The sequence below is a fragment of the Dermacentor silvarum genome, chromosome 2 (assembly GCF_013339745.2).
Source record: "Dermacentor silvarum isolate Dsil-2018 chromosome 2, BIME_Dsil_1.4, whole genome shotgun sequence".
In the NCBI taxonomy this organism is placed as follows: Eukaryota; Metazoa; Arthropoda; class Arachnida; order Ixodida; family Ixodidae; genus Dermacentor; species Dermacentor silvarum.
In genome coordinates, this window is record NC_051155.1 from 68,324,316 (window position 1) to 68,342,776 (window position 18,461).

At 41.3% G+C, this 18,461-nt stretch overlaps 1 long non-coding RNA gene across 1 annotated transcript; it reads right to left on the bottom strand.

The window, feature by feature from the left end:
• Nucleotides 1-2,352: 2,352 nt before the first annotated feature.
• Nucleotides 2,353-13,698, bottom strand: LOC125943050 (uncharacterized). The gene is made up of 4 exons (XR_007465516.1): nucleotides 13,571-13,698; nucleotides 12,812-12,905; nucleotides 7,985-8,249; nucleotides 2,353-2,482 (listed from the first exon to the last, which is right to left on the bottom strand). It is a non-coding gene; the product is annotated as an uncharacterized LOC125943050 (long non-coding RNA).
• Nucleotides 13,699-18,461: the final 4,763 nt, after the last annotated feature.

The following is an 18,461-nucleotide window of genomic DNA, read 5'->3' on the forward strand; positions in this document are numbered from 1 at the left end:
TTCCATCATGGATTTTCTCGTAATCTACCAACTCAACAGTTAAGAAATGATATATGAATTTTTTTATCATGCGCGTGCAATGTTTCTATAGTATCTCAAGACGACGTATTGTGACAATTAGTATTGCGTCAGAACAGGTAAAACTGCATGTTTCTGTCCCCTGCATTTAATAATGCGAGTTCTGCATCTTGCATGCGTGTTTGGCATTGTCCTAAAAAGAACGGAATGTGCCAAATTAGTTGTGAGGAAGCCATTAAGGTAGATGAAGGTTCATGAAGGGTAAAAACTGTCAAACACACAACCTGGAAGCATGTGTCGCACTTCCTGAGGTAACACAGACCCTTGCCCACATTACAAGGAACCTTGCACCAGGTCCAGACCGGATAACGTATAAAGTCCTCCGCAATTTAGACGACCAATCTCTTCAAGAGCTAACTTATATCTTTAACGAGCACTGGCTAAACGATAGAAACCCTACAAGGCGATTAGAAACACGCACAGATTACCCTTATTCCTCAACCGAGTAAATCCTCGCTATTTCAGAATTTAAGACCTGCCTCCCACACGGGTTGTGTAAACAAATTTTTCCCCCGACACTCACTTTGGCTTCCACCTCAACCTATCGCTCATTGGATGCCCTCCCGCACAATAAAAAGACCACATTCTACCTCGAACAGGAGGCGCACGTCACGTTAGAGCCATTCTAGCATTTGACATCACAAAGGCCTTTCACAATGCAGGCCACGAACATATCCTGAAATCCCTGGCCACCACAGGCTGCGGCCGTAGGATCTGGCAGCATGCCGAAGTCCTTTTGGAATATCGCACCGCCGAGATTAGATTTAGCCAGTCCTTTACTTCAGCCTTACAGCAGTCCACTTCCGCCTTTACTTCCACTTCCGCAGTTTACTTCATCCTTTACTTCAGCTGAAGTAAAGGCTGAAGTCCTTTACTTCAGCCTTACAGCAGTCCACTTCCAGTCCTTTACCCTAGCGAACAGCAGCAGACCACACAGACTGGTCCTATTAGAGCACTGCACGTCCCCTGATTCTCGGCTCCGGCCTGGCCATTGTTAAAGTTTTCCCGCCCGAGCCCGGCCTGGTGACTCAAAGCTAGACTCGGGCCCGGCCCATGCCGGACCACAAATAAGGCCCGACGGAGGCCCGAACGTGCTGTCGAGAGCAAGGTGTTTGAAATAGCCCCCATCGATGTTTTGTTGGCGCACGCTACGCTAGGAAGTACTCCAACCTTCAGTCATTTATTTTACAAAACGTCGTAAGGGTAGAAAAAGATTACCAGACATACAGGTACGATGAGCGTTAATTTTTTTCGGCTGCAGCATACTTTAGTAACTTTTTCTGCAAATACAGTGGTGGGAAGCGTCAAGAGCGCTTTGGAGCAGATTTCGCAACAGCCAATATGATTTGTAGCACCTGCCCCACACTGTAAAAAAAATTGCTTTGGTTTTACGGCAAATCTGCTGGTAATTTGTGACCGAACACTTTCCGTAAGTAAAGAACGGTCATTTCCGTAGAACGGAAAACCGTAAAAAAGAGACCGTATTACAAAATACGAGTGCTTATGTATTCAGAAAACGGAAGACTCTGTATGCTGAATCGTATGGTTCGACCGTTAATGTACAGGTGCTTTCCGTATTCAGAAAACGGAAGGCGCTGTATATTGAATCTGTAGTATACGGTCCAACCGTTAAAATACAGGTGTTTTCGTATCCAGGAAACGAAAGGCTCCGTATGCTGAATTTGTACTATACGGTCCAACCGCTAAAATACAGGTGTTTCTGTATCCAGAAAACAAAAGACTCTGTATGCTGAATCTCTACTATACGGTCCAACCGTTAACATACAGGTGTTTCCGTACTCAGAAATAAAAAGGCTCCGTATGCTAAATCTGTACTATACGGTCCAATCGTTAAAATATCGATTGGACGATAAATCGTCCAATCGTTTCATGCATTATGTTTTACAGACATATTGATTATTTAGAGAATGTACTATCGGGGACAGAAGTGCCCAAAATGTGCGAATGACGACCGAATTTTATTGGTGCACTTTCTGCTAGGATCATCCACGCTAACATTTGCATTCGGAAAGTGGTCTGCAACGCAGATGATAGCGGCTGATAGTGCAGAGATGCAATTTGGTCGACACTCGCACGTCCTGGGCACTTTTGTCCCCGATAGTACATATCCTTTAAGGCAAATGTCATGAATGCAGCTCATTGCAGAAGCAGCAGGTCGCTATGGAGAAAACTGTCTGGCCAACACATTGAAATAGCTCAAAAGATCAAACACTTTCGTTTTTGTGATATGAATGAATTGCACGACATATATACAAATAAGTGCAAAATTTTATTCGTCAAGTACTTTAGATCACAGAAGCAATTTTATTTTCTTTGACCACTCGTCTTGCACTGTTTCCTGGTGAAAGCTGTTCCCACATGCCTTGCAAGGATAAACTTGCTGCTGTTAGGAGAAACAAATAATATTGGTGAATTTCCATCCTAAAGGAAGTGGCAACAAAAGACAATCACAGAACACATCAAAGCGGTAACTGAAGTATTAAAAACCATGAACGTGGTTCAACATTGTCAAAACAAGGGATGTTGATGTAGCCACCATTTCGACAGATACGTGTCATCAGGGCAGCAACTGTTTCACTTGGCAGCGGTTTAGGATGTGCATAACTCACTCGCCCCTAACCCTCATCTGGTGCATATAGTAGGTCAAGAGAAACCAAAGTGTTAAAATAAAGGTTGGAAGGGTGTGTTTCGCAGTGATTGTGATGGAGTGTGTAGGGGCATTGCTGTAAGTTGTTACAATGAGTAGGGATGACCTAAACAGAAAATTATCTGTAGACCTAGTAGACATATTCTTCCGATAAGATCCGATAAAGAAAAAAAGATATCGGTCAAATATTAAATAAGTAAGGACATCAAATTAAACTGGGTATGACCATAAATAGTAAAGAACAACCTGTGAAAAAAAATGGGACAGGACATGATAAAAGGTGCAAGATAGGGAAAAGTTTAGCACTGTTTACTGTATGTTCATGTCACTATGACGACTTGAAGTTTCAGTCTTCCTGCTGAAGCTGTATTACTTGGATAAGGAAATGGATTACTTTGCAGACAAGTCTACGTTCAGATTCTGTTCAAATCTTCAATGTAATTTTATGGAAGAAAATGGTATGGACAGTCCTACTGGATGGGCATTCATTCAGCAGTACCATCCACAGGTATTAGCTTAAAATTTATTGGTCTCACTGGACCTTAGCTCTTGGGAAATCATTAGCTGTTTTTTTATCACAGATGCCTTCAAGTTATATCGGTTGGCAGGAGTGCTAGCAAACAACATTATACTTGTTGCCGCAGTCAAAAGTAATATTTCGTAACAATGAGTAAAAGAAGCAAACAGCATTCTACAATACTGATTCAAGTCAACCGAAAAAGCTGCTAAAATGAATGTACCCTGGCCCCCAATACACAATAATTGCACATCACATTGATGCTCATCGTGTCGATCATGCTATTAGAACACTAGGCATCAAGTGAGGAGAATAAGGAGATCAAAAAAATTAAATTATGGGGTTTTACGTGCCAAAACCACGATCTCATTATGAGGCACGCCATAGTGGGGGATTCCGGAAATTTGGACCACCTGGGATTCTTTAACGTGCACCTAAATCTAAGTAGACGGGTGTTTTCTCATTTCGCCCCCATCGAAAATAAGGGGATCAAAGGGCACATCCTTTTTTTTTCGAACATTAAATGTACTTCGCATTAATGTTGCCTTCCAACTCCTAAAGGAGCAGTTTGCGAGATGGTGACCGACACATAAGAAAACTCATGACATTCTGTGCAGCAGAACATCACGTGCAAATACACTTTTTCCTGCAAAATGACATACTGTAGTGAAACCTTGTGCACATGTGCCAACCTTAGAATTTGAAAAACACCCCAGTGGAAGACACAAAGTGTTAACTTTGCTGGAAAATACTAAAATTATATGATTATTCATTCAAGATTCGCCGACTTTGCTCCCTACAGGTGCTGTAAACAGGCACCTTGTTTTTGCAGTTGTAGCAACAATGATCTGTAGAGCAGATGAGGAGAAATGGTTATAAAGTTTACGCAGGAGTATACGCAGCAAATGACAATCCACTTCACATTTTAATCTGGTGGAGGAAGCGTACTCCAAAATAGGAGAAACTAGTGTACCCTAAAGATTTCTGTGGCCGATGCCTGTGCACTAGCAGGTACACATAACATGGCAGTTGCAATTATATTTCCACAAGCTATAGTTACTGCAAGCTACTGCCAGTGTACTGGTCCACAGCTGTAATACATTTAGGGCAATTTAAAACTCTCTAATGAATTTATCTCATATGACAGAATTGGAATGCAATATCTTGCAAATAAGTGATGCTGTATGTGCCGTCCCATACAATGAAACACCTTTGAAAAACCTGAATAGCCACCTGGGCCGTGACGAGAGGTGAAGTGTATTCTGTGTAAACTAGTACAGCTGCATAGTGTAAAGCTCTGGAGAGTGCATTTAGTAACAGCTGTGAAGCTTTTTTCTCTTTTTAAACTGCACACAGTAAAAACCTCTTTACAGTTTTGAAAAACTCTTTTCATTAAGAAAATTTTCTGCGCGCAAACAAACAAGGACGAAGAACCATTTGCTTAAGAACCCAGAGATCTGCTCAATCCAATCAACAGGACACATCAACAGCGCATATAACACGTGTGATAAAAATGCCACGGATCAGCGCGACCCCGTCAACATAAAAACAGCAATGCACATAAAACGAGCACTTAAGATGAAACTATGTTAAAGATAAGATGACAGGAGCGAATTCTCTTTATCTAGCAATGAAACAGAAGGATGACTGATGCATTTTTACTTTCGTTTTGCAATCCAGTGCACTTCCACAATTTCCCTCGCGGTTTGATTTCGTTGCCTAAACAATGTGCCGGTGCTTCTAAGACAAGGTGAGCACGCATGTTCTTGACGACAATGCATGGCCAAATGCTTACTAGAGCCACCTTTCAGACTGGACAAGTGCTCCCTTAGTCTTATGTTAATGCATCTTGCAGTCTGCCCTACGTACACATGACCACATGTCATAGAAACCTGATACTCAACATTCTTCGCACAATCAAGAAATTGGTTCTTATGCGGATGTTTAATACTACATTCTTTCTTTGCATCACCCTTACTTTTGAACTTACTTTTTCCTCTAGAACACACATTACCTCTTTTGTTTTTAGCCAAAAACACCACTTTTAATTCATAACTCCCAGCCACCTTTTTAAGTCTGTGTGAAAGGCCATGCACATATGGAATCACTGAAACCTTGAAAGCTAATTCTTTCTGCCTTACATTTTTTGTGCATAGTTCCTTATCCTGCTCAAGTTTTTTCATTAGTCTAGCGCATGACACCAGCATCACAGCGAGCAGGTACCCGGCCTCTCTCAACTGATCAACTTGCTCAAGAAAGGCAATGTTTACAGTGCGGTAACACCACTTCAACAATGCTGAGTGGCAACATGAAATGACTGTGCCGTTCTTTACAAGCCTGGAATTGCTTGAGGCATAGTTCATGTAGCTTGTTAACAAGAAACTGTAGCTTCTTATCTACCAGTACTTGCAAAGTAAAATTTAAGCCCTTGCCTAGAGTCAAAGGCTTCTACTACTATTGAAGGCTTGACTTTTACTTCGGAAGTACCGGTAGATAACAAGCTACAGTTCCTTTATGTAAGGTTAGAAATTCTACCAGAACATGTGTGTTGGTCATTCACGCCCCGAGCTGGAAAACCGCTAATGAACTATGCCTCAAACCATTCCAGGCTTGTGAAGAATGGCATAGTCATTTCATGTTGCCGGTCAGCATTGTTGAAGTCGTGTTACCGCTCAGTAAACATTGCCTTTCTTGAGCAAGTTGATTGGTTGAGAGAGGCCGGGTAGGTGCCTGCTCGCTGTGATGCTGGCGTCATGTGCTAGACTTATGAAAAACAGGATAAAGAACTATGCACAAAAAAACAAAGCCAGAAAGAATTAGCTTCCAAGGTTTCAGTGATTCCGTATGTGCATGGCCTTTCACACAGACCTAAAAAGGTGGCTGGGAGTTACGAAGTAAAAGTGGTGCTTTCGGCCAAAAACAAGAGGAAGTGTGTGTTCTAGGTTAAAAAGTAAGTTCGAAAGTAAGGGTGATGAAAAGAAAGAATGCAGTATTAAAAATCCGCGTGAGAACCAATTTCTTCATTGCGCGAAGAAAGTTGTGTGTCAGGTTCCTATGACATGAGGGCATGTGTACGTAGTGCAGACTGCAAAATGCGTTAACACGAGACTAAGGGAACACTTGTCCAGTCTGAAAGCTGGCCCTAGTAAGCATTTGGCTATGCTTTGTCAAGAACATGCGTGCTCACCTTGACTTAGAAGCACCGGCATATTGTTTAGGCATCGAAATCAAATCGCGAGAAATTGTGGAAGCGCACTGGATTGCAAAACTAAAGGAAAAATGCATCCGTCATCCTTCTGTTTCACTGCTATATTCGCTCCTGTCTTTTCATCTTAAGTGCTTGTTTAATGCGCATTGCTGTTTTTATGTTAACCGGGTCGCGCTTATACGTGGCATTTTTATCACAAGTGTTGTTATATACGCTATTGATGTGTTGTGTTGACTGGATAGCACAGATCTGGGTTCTTAAGTAAATGGTTCTTCGAAAATAAAACCAGTTGTTAGAACGCGATCGTGCTTGTGTTGCTCCTTTTCTTCGTCCTTGTTTGTTTATGCACAAAACATTTTTTAGTGAATCTGTTCCACTTAGGCAGACTCGCAGTTTTGCTTCCTTTTTTTTAAAGTAATGACACGTATGGCTATCACATACATGTACAGTATGACCTTCATTCCCAAACAAAGTGAACAGCACTACCCTATGGGTCAGGTGCCTTGTTTCTCACATTCTCCCAAACATTATTAGCGCGGGACGCTGATGTTGGCAGGGAAACTGATTTATGGAGCAATATAAAGTATTAAGTACTCAGCTCTTAATGTTTTCTCTGCTGTTTAAGCATCGTTGGGTCTTATAGTAAGAAAATACGGAATACAACATGCATAATTCATGACGCAACTCCTTTGGAAGTATTTAGTAGTCTGAATTATTATGGATTGCATATTTAGATTAGGAGAAGGATTTCATTCCACTGCAAGAATGGCATCATCCCAATAATTCTTGCATTTGGTGCTATATTTACTTTTATTTCAGTTTGAATGTAGATGCATCGACAGTGATATCGCTTGACATGTCTTCGATTGACTGTTTCTCCAACTTAAGCAAACTCATATTCTGAAATGACCTTGTAGATGATACCAAGCAAGCTCAGCAGGAGTATGTCTAACATTCACGAGATCTGAGGCTCTTGAACGCATATCTAAGAAAGCCTGGGGTGCATGCTGCTCTCTCATTTAATCAGCAAGTTTCTGGAAATCACCTATAAGTTTTCTTGTGATGAATGTAAATTTGCTTGGACGGGAGAAACATGGAACTTGAACAGGTGAATTATGCAGCATAAGAATGATCTCAGCAAGAAGCAGGCATCAAGCATTGTCGCTCAACACGCATAAACCGTCAAAAGAATTATTGGGATGATATAAAATTCTGGTAGTGTAATGAAATTTGTTTTCTAATCTATATCTAAACTCCTTGATTATTCAGCCTACTACCACTACCTTTGCCAGAAACATTCATAGTCATTATCCTACCTATGCCAAATTATTCCGACCAATTTTCAAGCCTTCATAAGCTGTTTTTTTTTTCACTGCCAATTCTCTGAGGGAGAAGAGGTGTCTTATTTCTCTACCTATTTCTCGTTCACTGTTCACTCTCAAACTGCATTAAGCTTGAGCAGGTTCTATGCTTAAAGCTGTGATTCCCTTTCCCTCTGCCATCTTTGACCCACCTGGTTAGCTAAGTAGGTAGAAAAACTGCAGAAGAAAGGTTGTGGCGCTGAGTTGGACTTGTGCCCCAAGGAACCTTTGCACGGTGGCTCGAGGAGCAACTGCTTGTGGCATGGAGTGGCTCAAGCTGTGATGAGTTCACTTTGTAAAATCCTGCTGGTTACTGCTGGCCCGTCTTTGCCGGAACAGGAATGAACGTTGGCAGTCTACAGTCTCGCTTTCTTCCTTGAGCGCCATGGCCATGTAAAGAAACCTTGTCTCGACAGGCTGCATAAAAAAGGATAATTTTCTGAGCTAAGTCTTTTTTCCTAAAAGAACCCATTTAAAGTTGTATTTGTAACTTTGTGACACTTTCCGGGTGATGCCAGCGGTACTTCATTGCACAATGCCACAATCATGACTGAGCTGTGGCCATTCTGAATACAGCTTGCAACACTTGACAAGACCATATATACAAATGCAACCAAAATAGTAAACATTTGTTGTAGCTTCTGTATATGGCACTATTCGAATGAGACAATTGTAGCACTCTTCTCAGCTCAGTAAAGTTATTTCTAGTTATTTTACTTTTCATGAGGAAATTGCCATGAGCTTCTCTTGAAAAGTAAGTAAACATTCTTGCTTCAGTTTATTCTTCAAATTCTTGCACCACGAATGGATATCAGGAACCCATTTACACCACAGGCAGAGCTCCATATGTTTAAAAACATTATAAATCAAAGTACAATATCACAATTTTCATAATCGTGTCATGCTAGTATTATTGGTGGCTATGGCTGCTTCAAGCAATTATTTTTCATTAAGGCGGAAACAGTTATCATCTCAAATTCTTTGCAGCAAGGGTGTACAATCCACAAAATCAATCAAAAAGGTCACATTGTGTTCACTATTCAAACATTTAGGATAGGTTACATACAACAGCTAAAAAGAATGCAAGCTTGAAAATCTCAACTGAAGAAGAAACCAGTTTTTGAATATGGAGCAAAATGCCACCAGCTCATGTCGATGGAGTACACCCTTACTATGTATTCCAAGCGAAGAATGTTGTTACAGCAATGCTTGAACACTATATGAATGTAATAATCAACAACCTTAAGCAGAATCTTAACACCACTAAACAAATTGTGCTTCGAAGATTCCTGATCCGAAATTCTCAACAAATTGTTCTGGTGTTGTACGCGTTAAGCTTGTTGTGCGTTCTGAAATGCAAGCTCACAACATCTACAATTTCTCTAAAGGCAATATCAGCTTTGTCAAGATAGGTATGACGTGCTGATAAAGTGGATAATGCATGACATCATGAACACTCAGATGTGTTTACCATTGGGCTCACTCTCGCAGCCATGAAATTATGAGATGCAGACACATTTTACGTTGAAACCGGTTTTGTGGAGTACTGCATGCTTCCCAGGCTTCTCCAGTTGTGAGAGCCGTCTCCCCTACACAAATGAGTGATGAGGAATAAAAGAAGAATTTCAACATGCAACAATATGTTGGTCATTTGCTAGTATGCAGCAGGCTTTTTGTCTCCTAGCTTGCCTCACACAAATCTACCATGCACAGTATTTTGCCCAAGCATCAGCTACTTTACGATGCAATGTGTACAGAGCCCTTGCGCTTAGTTTTTCTGCTTTGGAAACAGTTACCGTGTGTTCAGCTGGCATCGAGAAAGGGGACATAAAATACTATGTGCACCACTGATCTCTACTATGTTTTGCTGGATGCCACTTCGCTGCCCACAGAGCCAGGGGTAGATGAAGCCAGCGGAAATGCAGTGTCGTGCAGCGGCTTATCCCAAAAGTAGGGCATACGCTGCACTTACTAGTGTGTGCCGTTGCACAATATTGCTGCCATAAAAATTTTTCTTCGTGGTTTTCCACATCTAGGCGATGTCTCCACATGTCTGGTGAGAGCTGTTACGATGTTATGAACCCGTACGTGATAAGTGTTTCTTACAGAAAGCATTTTCTGATTGACAAGTGTTTTCAGCACGCGCCACTCATGTTAGCGATGCTGTCAGTGCTGTGATGAAAAATTCTGGACGTCTTCTCGAAATACTTCTCTGGACTGCTTCGGTAGCTTGCGGCACAAAGGGCAAGCATTATAGCATAAGAAATGCCGCACTCCTGTGCAGGTGAAATGCCACAGCAAAGTCATAAAGTACCAACTTCTGGGACAAGGTTGGCTTCAGTCGAAGGCGCTCAATGCGCTATCCAGCCCCCCATAGTAGAGCTCAGTGGTGTGCAACCTTTTATACTAGCTTTACTATCTAGTCGGAACATTGGAAACAGCTCCCACCTTACTTTTCTCAACCTGTGACATGCAAACCGAAAGTCGCATCACTGTATTGATTCTATGGCTTTAGATTTTTAAGCGAACTGCCTGCATATTCTAGCCTGTTGTTAAAAAATATAGTTGGCACGTTTTTACTGTTACAAGACAGGTTAGTTGGCTGACAGAAATGTGAAACATGTTACCAGCGCTGATAGGATGCAAAAAGCAGAATTGAAATTTACTTGGCACAGGGGCTACAGCAGGCAAGTATGGTTACTGTATGCTCTATTGTTGTTTCAAGTAAAAGTTAAGTTTTTATGCTGTATTTCTACTTATTCTGAACCATCAAACTGCACAATCAAAGTTCCAAGTTTATAAATTTTTGGCGTTTGATTGCCCATGTGATTTATTTCTTTGAACACAGGCAGTAATCCCTCTATAATAAGCAAAATGAGTTAGAAAAAGAAAAGTGATAATAGTCCACAATTGCCGAGGGCAGAAGTAATGGCTGATAGCACTTAATTGAAGCTACATAAATATTCAGTTTTCTCACAGCTTGTTCAGCAAGTAATAAAGAGGCATGCTGTGCACCTTTGCATGACCAATGCAATCTGGTGAGAGACTGTGCACTGAGTCTGCTTGGTTGTGTTCGGCAATTTGACTTTGGTATTTTGCTATACATAATTCCTTGGGTATTCGTAGCTTACTTTGCGGTAAAATGGAACTTGGAGCAGTGGTCATCTATACATAAATATTTGTACATAAATAATGCAACCACAATTACAGCATGATGAGGGGGGGGGCAATATGAGACTCTCCGAAAACGAAAAAAAATATTACGATTATAATGTGACGTGATGCCACAAGAAAACAAAGCAATGCATAGAAGCAGACGGCGCTTCCATGCCACCAAGATTATTTACTAAATAGGCAGCACTTCAGAAGTGCCCACGACATAATTGAACAAGGCAAAGCTGCGTTTGCTCCACACGCGGTAGCGATCACAGCATTGTTGCCAAGTGGTTTAGATCGCCGCAGTTTAAGTTTCCAGAAAATGTACAGAAGAACAATCTGCTTTATAGTCTAAAAGAATATAACATGAAGTACATTACAAGGCCAGAAACATTCCTAGAAAAGTTGCCTTATATTTGCTTAAATCGGCAAGCAGCATGGCTTGTATTACAAAGAATAAATTTTCATGATACCGCAGTGTGCAGGGTTATCAACCCAAATACCACACTATGACGGTATGCAATAATTGTAATCTCATAATCTAAAAGGTGTAGTTGATTTTACAAAAGTTGACATTCTTCAATCTGAGCCCTGTAAATTTTAACACGCAGGGGCACCCCTTGGCTAAGCAATAGGGATGTAATGTCTATGCATACAAGCATTACCCCATGCATTTGTACCACATCGCCCAAAAGAAATCAATTTTTCCGTCCAAGTCTGCCTCATGCAAGACTGGAATTAAATAAAGCATAAGTTTATACAGTCATCCAAACAATAACACCTCATTTTTACATATGAAATTCATATAAATAGATCTCTCTTGATGCCACCCTCCTGAAATGCTGAACCTTGCTGCATGCTTTAGAGAAATTATAGTAGTAGCACTTTACTCAAAAGATATTTAGGGCTGCAGTGTTGCAAAACACACCTACAAATGCCACATTTCATGTGTAACAACTTGGTTGATTTGCTTCAACAACCTACCAAGAGCAAATTAAAATTTCTTCCTGTTTAGCATTTTTGCCTGCTAGACCACAATCGAATGTCATCAGTATATTAACTTGGAGAAACAAATCTGGCTTATACTGCATATGTGGACACCCTTTGTGTGTCCCAACACACAAAGGTTTGAAAATATGCAAATGCTACGTATCTGGACACAACCAAGGTAAAGTTTGCCATCAGCTGGAGATACTCACTTTTTTGCATTCTGCCTAATTGCATAATTAAGTGTAAATTATTTAATCAACTTCTCAAATATTATAATTACATGAAATACGTGCTACATGAAAGTTTTTCTGAGCGTGAAAGAAGCCACGAATACACGCAAAGAGCCTCGAGCGGCCATTCATGCGGCAATTTTATGTGTATTCGCGAGCTTCTTTCCCGCTCGGAAGAACACTTTTATGTAGCACTTTTTGCACAACAGGATGCTGTATCGGGAGTTGTTTATGGTGTTCTACAATTTCCTCATTTACACTTTTCATCTGATTAGAGTAATTGAGAGGTTGATTAATTAAGACTAATGATCTAATTAGGATGGCAAAGAATATTATCAGTATCTCCAAGCAATGGCAAACGTAATAATAACTTGGTTTTGTCCAGCTACGTGGCATCTTTATTTTAAAAAATATTTATGCGTCATAGTTGGGACACTCTGTATATTAACAGCTTCACATATTGCCACAGCTGTGTGTTGTAACATTCAAAGGGTGCTTGTCCACCAGCACTCCAATGTCACTAACAGTGATCACCTACACAGCTAAGTGGATTGCCATGATGCGGGTTGGTAGTAAAATGCTGAGAGAAACAAATCCACTTACTTTGAAGGCAACAATATTGCGGTAACTTGAGAGACATGGCCTCATGGCAGGCAGCAGATCTCTTCTCAGCTCCAGCAGGACACCAGCAACTAGTCTTTCAGTAAAAGAAAATATTGAATCAGTAATGTTATGTTACCTTGTTCTTGCTAAGCATCAGCACAATCATCTGATTTTCATGCATATCTACTTTCTGCTTAAGCAGTTCAACTGACGGATTTATAAAATACAGGCTATATTCATTGCATTTGCTTCTCTGGCATGTACAATTTTTTTGCGACTGATACATTTACAGCTAGCTACACGACACGAACGCTTGGATTGCCCAGACATTATTAGAAGCAAAATGTCTTGCTGCACCACAAGCAGTTGCACCAAGGAAAGACACTGCAGAGCTACCAATTTTTTTTTGGTAACTACAATGAAAATGCATGCAAACAAGGATGCAACTATCGCACGTATAGTGACAGTACAAGCGTCAATAGGAATTATGTGCGCAACTGAATGCACTCTTATTCTAAGTTTTTAACGCGCATGAGCAATAGGTTATACGCGCCACACAAAAAATTTCGATCGCGCTACCATGGAGATCGATGTGAAATTATGTGATCCTTTTTCCCATTCACGCGCCATTTTTGCCCTATGACGCTGTTTACTGGCCTTTTGGAAAACAAATAGTTCTGTTCGCCACGCCAGCTTACCACACATCATCTAAACAGCTACACTATGCAAACCGAACAAATAGAATTACAACGGGCTTACCTCATACGTACGCGTACGCGCAGCGTGCGTACACTGTTGAACATCCGTTGAGGGCAGGCTATCCCGTATCCAAGCGCATACGTGCACCCGTACACAGGACTTCGATGCCGCAGCGTGCAGAGTTTTGTAGACGAAGGGACACATTCGTTCAAACGTCCCCGCGCTATGACGGCACTTGACGAGCACAGAAGCGTACACCACACCGCGACAAATTCGGAACTTTGCCAGGCCTAACATGCCGAGAGTCGTACAGCCGAGAGTCAAGCAGCCTAACCATCCATCGCGTCTGTTCTTCGCTCACGATGCGTCAATCTCTGTTCCATAGGGCCTTGCTCCACTCTTGAGTACAAATCAAGACATATTTACGGTAAACTAACAAACTGTACAACATAAAAAGATAAACCGGCTGGCTACACAATGCAGCTTCGTCAACCGCTCGTCTTGTTACATCCTCCGAGATCGGAAGCGCCGCGCGTGGTTCCACCTGGTGCTGGGAGCGCGGAGAACAAAACAAAATCGGTTTCGTTTTCCCATTTATGCAGTAGTTGTTGGAAGAGTAAAATGATTGCTTGACAAATAATTGAACTCTGGAAGAGGAGATCGCTTTCTCTGCCACAGGGCATTGTATACATTGTATACATTGCCCAAAGAGATATCTCTTTGTATACATTGTATAGAAAGAGATAGAGAAAGCAAGGACAGGAAAGGCAGAGAAGTCAGCCAGACGAGAGTCCGGTGAGCGTTGCAATGCCGTGCTAGAGTTTAATGCGATGCGTCAATAAGCTCTAGTATAGTGTTAATTTGGACTGGCTGGTGCATGTAATGAACGGGCAAATAATGAGTTGTGCCATTACTTTTACCCACGGATAAAGCTCATGTAATAAATGGTGTTACATGTCGGGTTAAAAAAGAAATAAAGGTTGAATCATTATGCCAACCGGGACAGGGCGTTTTTTTCTTTTTCTTTCTTTCTTTCCTTTTGACAGTACACACAATGCTATATCCCTCATCTTCGATCACCTTCCCGTAGTTTGCACACGTATTGGTGCTTGTTCGATGCCGCAGCGTGCAAAGTTTTGTAGCCGAGTGAAACACATTCCGCCCAAGTATACCCGCGCTATGACGGCACATGACGAGCACGCAAACATACACCACACAGCGACAAATTCGGAACTTTGCCCATTCAAACATGCCGAGAGTCAAGCAGCCTAACCATCCATCGTTTCTGTTCTTCACTTACAATGCGTCCATCTGTTATTGTACAGCAGAATTCCGTACAATAAAGTGTGCGCTCGCCCGTCTTGTTTCAAGATGAAGCGCTAAATGATACATGATGATATACATTAATGACATAGCATTAAATATTAATTCAACTGTTCGTCTTTTTGCCGATGATTGTGTGATTTACAGAGAGATATATGGCTAGCCCTAACGACATTATAACACTGCAATCTGACCTTAATAAACTAACGGAATGGAGCTGCAAATGGCAGATGCAAATTAACACAGAAAAAACCAATCACCTGAACTTCACTTCCGTTCCAAAGTCTCAAACTAATACTTATATTTTAAACAATAGCATAGTAAACTCGGTTACATCTGCTAAATACCTCGGTGTCTACATAAATTCTAGCTTAACATGGACTCACCATATAAAATATATCGCAACTAAAGCGCAAAAGAAACTTGGCTTTCTGATGCGACGCTTGCATCTGGCCGACAGGGACACCTTGCTTCAAGCGTACACTTTCTTCGTGCGTCCCTCCCTGGAATATGCATCAGTCATTTAATTGGCATCCCTACCAGATCGCCCCTACCAATCTACTCGAAGCCGTCCAGAATAAAGCAGCGCGATTCATCATGTCATCTTACTCCAGATTTCAAAGCGTTTCATCTTTGAAGCAAACACTCAACATGCCGCCACTCGCAATGCGCAGAAAATTCGCCAGATTATGCTTTTTTCACACACTGTATCACAGCAACACATCATTTGCCCGGTCACACATTTTACCGCCACCTCATACTTCACATCGCATCGATCATGCCTACAAAGTTAACCCTATGTTTGCCCGGACGGAAAAGTCCAACAATTCGCCGTTAACCTTATCAATAAAAGAATGGAATCAGTTACCCTCCAGAATTGCCACAATAACACACAGTCTTCCTTATTTTATTCAGCATTACTAACGTATTTACAATCCTAGCACTTTTAGTAACATTTTTCTCACCCATAGCACTTATTCGCTTTCGCTATTTTGTTCTTGCTTCGTTGAGTGTGAATTTTATAATAATGTTTACCTTGTTAATATGTTTCACGACTTGCTGTACCCCAAAGTGCTGTATTTACCACCTGCGATGCTCCTTCATTTGTGAAAATTGTGTTCTGCTTTATGTCCCCCCCCCCTATGTATGCCCCTGTGGGCCCTTAGGGTATCTAAATAAATAAATAAGAATAAATGCTTGCGATTACATCTTACCGCAAAAATTGACAACACTGTCGACAATTGAACAGTGCAGAATATGCGTAATGGGGGTGTGTCAATGAATGGCAGTTGACAGAGATGAGACATTTTGGAAATACTATGGGGCGATTGAAACCAAATACTGTACAGTTCAGGAAACCCTTCCACTCCTGAGTTAATTCTTTCTCTCCGTCTAAAATTTCATCTATAGCCGCAGTATTTGGATTCATAGGCCGCCAGTTCTCTTCGCGGTCATTTCTTGTTAAATGTAAACGCAATCGTGGTCATTATACTGCGTTTCGGTACTGATTTAGAGTGCGCAGAATTTTTGCATAGTGCACCAATGTAATTGCCAATGCACCAGCTCCTGAACGGCGCAGGTTTGTTTACGTTGTCATGTATGGCCACCGCTCTTCGTTTACTAAAATTTATATATATATATATATATATATATATATATATATATATATAGTGCCGACACCAAATAAACGTCAGTACAAACACAGGCGCCATTTGCATTGCAATAAATTATTCTTAGAGGAAACTTTGTGAGTACAAGCGTTCACGCAGACAGCGTGTACAGTTTTCCTTGCAAAAATACGGATGATCGCATAACAAAAATACGGAATTCTGTCTGTTTCGTACAGAACAGAGTAGTCACCGTATTATTACGGAAAAATGACCGTAAAGCTTAAAACGGGGAGCACTTTCCGTATTTTAACGGAAATTTTGCTGTATTTCTAAAAATGAGATATTTTCCGTATTCTTACTGCAATTTTTCCGTATTTATTATGGAAAAATGTCCGTAAAACTTAAAACGGGGAGCACTTTCCGTATTTTAACGGAAATTTTGCTGTATTTCTGAAAATGAGATATTTTCCGTATTCTTACTGCAATTTTTCCGTATAATGACGGAAATCCTCCGTATATTGACGGAAATTTTTTACAGTGCAACTTAAGTAGTAGGTCGCATTGCCCGAGAAACACAGGTTGAAAGCCAAATTCATTAGCTTAGTAGTAGATACAGTCGAATTTAGGTATGATGAAACAAGGTTTATGGAAGATTTTTGCATCCCGTAGTTTCGTTTTATTGAATCTCGTGTATTTTGTTCCCTGAATCTCATGGTAATTAAAAATGTCACCATGTTTCTTATTTATCAAAGACTTCGTGTGCAGCGCGTGTTGATCAGAAGACGTAATGGGCAGCCAAAAAACTCAGAGACCTTCCCCTGTCAGAGACCTTCCACTGTCGAGAAAGTGGGTGTAAGCAAAGCTTGTGGCAAGACGAAGCTGGTAATATCAGCATCATCAGCCTATATTTATGTCCAGTGCAGGATGAAGGCCTCTCTCTGTGATCTCCAATAAAAAAACCGCGCGTTACAAATCTGCGGGATTGCTGAATCCTATCGAACCGCCTCGAAGGCCCTTCGATCAAGTCGGCATGGACCTCCTGCGCCCGTTTTCGTTGTCTACTTCCGGAAACAAGTGGATAACCATCGCCACAGTCCATTTAACCCGCTATGCTGAAACAAAGGCTCTTCCAAAAGGCACAGCTTCTGAGGTTGCACAATTCAATAAGTTGCAATGGGGATTTTTGCGCTGTAACGCTCATGCAGACCGATTTACGAAGTTAATTTGCATGTCGTACACTACACACCAATCAGAAACTACATCTAGGGAATCATTTAGCAGGGATTGGTCGGGGACGCTCCTCACTCAACAAAATAATAGACAATCGTCCGCGAAAAGGCGAACCTCAATTACTGGGTCCACATATTTAGCAAGATCGTTGATGTAAAGCAAAAATTGCACGGGTCCTATCACAGATCTTTGAGGCACCCCAGAGGTGACAGGCAATGAAGGTGAGTACTCATCAGCTGTTTCCACAAACTGCCGTCTTTTACACAAGCACGTAGAGTAGCAGCCCAGAGTAAGTTACAGCTCAGGCCGACCTCTCTGCCTTTCTGTAAATAATTTTTCTTTCTCTCTCTGCTACTTCTCTTCCCTTTTCTGTAATGACCCGGGCCGTATTTCAGGCTACTAAGAAATTGATCGCATGACAGGGAGATAACCAAATCTGAATTACCAATATCAATCAGCTTTTCAATTGTAAACTGAGAGGTGACTTGCTTCGCTTGAATGGAAAACTTATTTAAAGGAATGCGCAGGCAGGAAGTACTTATGTCAATCTTAAGCAGGTTCGAATGGCTCTACTGAAAATGAGGAAGTGCGTTTGGAAACCAAAGAAACTGCCAGAAGGAAACATCGGCGTTAGTAAAATCAGGCCTTAAATGAAGTTTCGCAACATTTCTTTTGCTACTTCGGCTGCATAATGCAGGCTCAAGCTGAGCTTGTTAAGCGCCTGAAAAGCATTGACAACGTTACGGTAAACACGTTTGTTCTTCACAAAAGCAGCAAAAATAATCTGT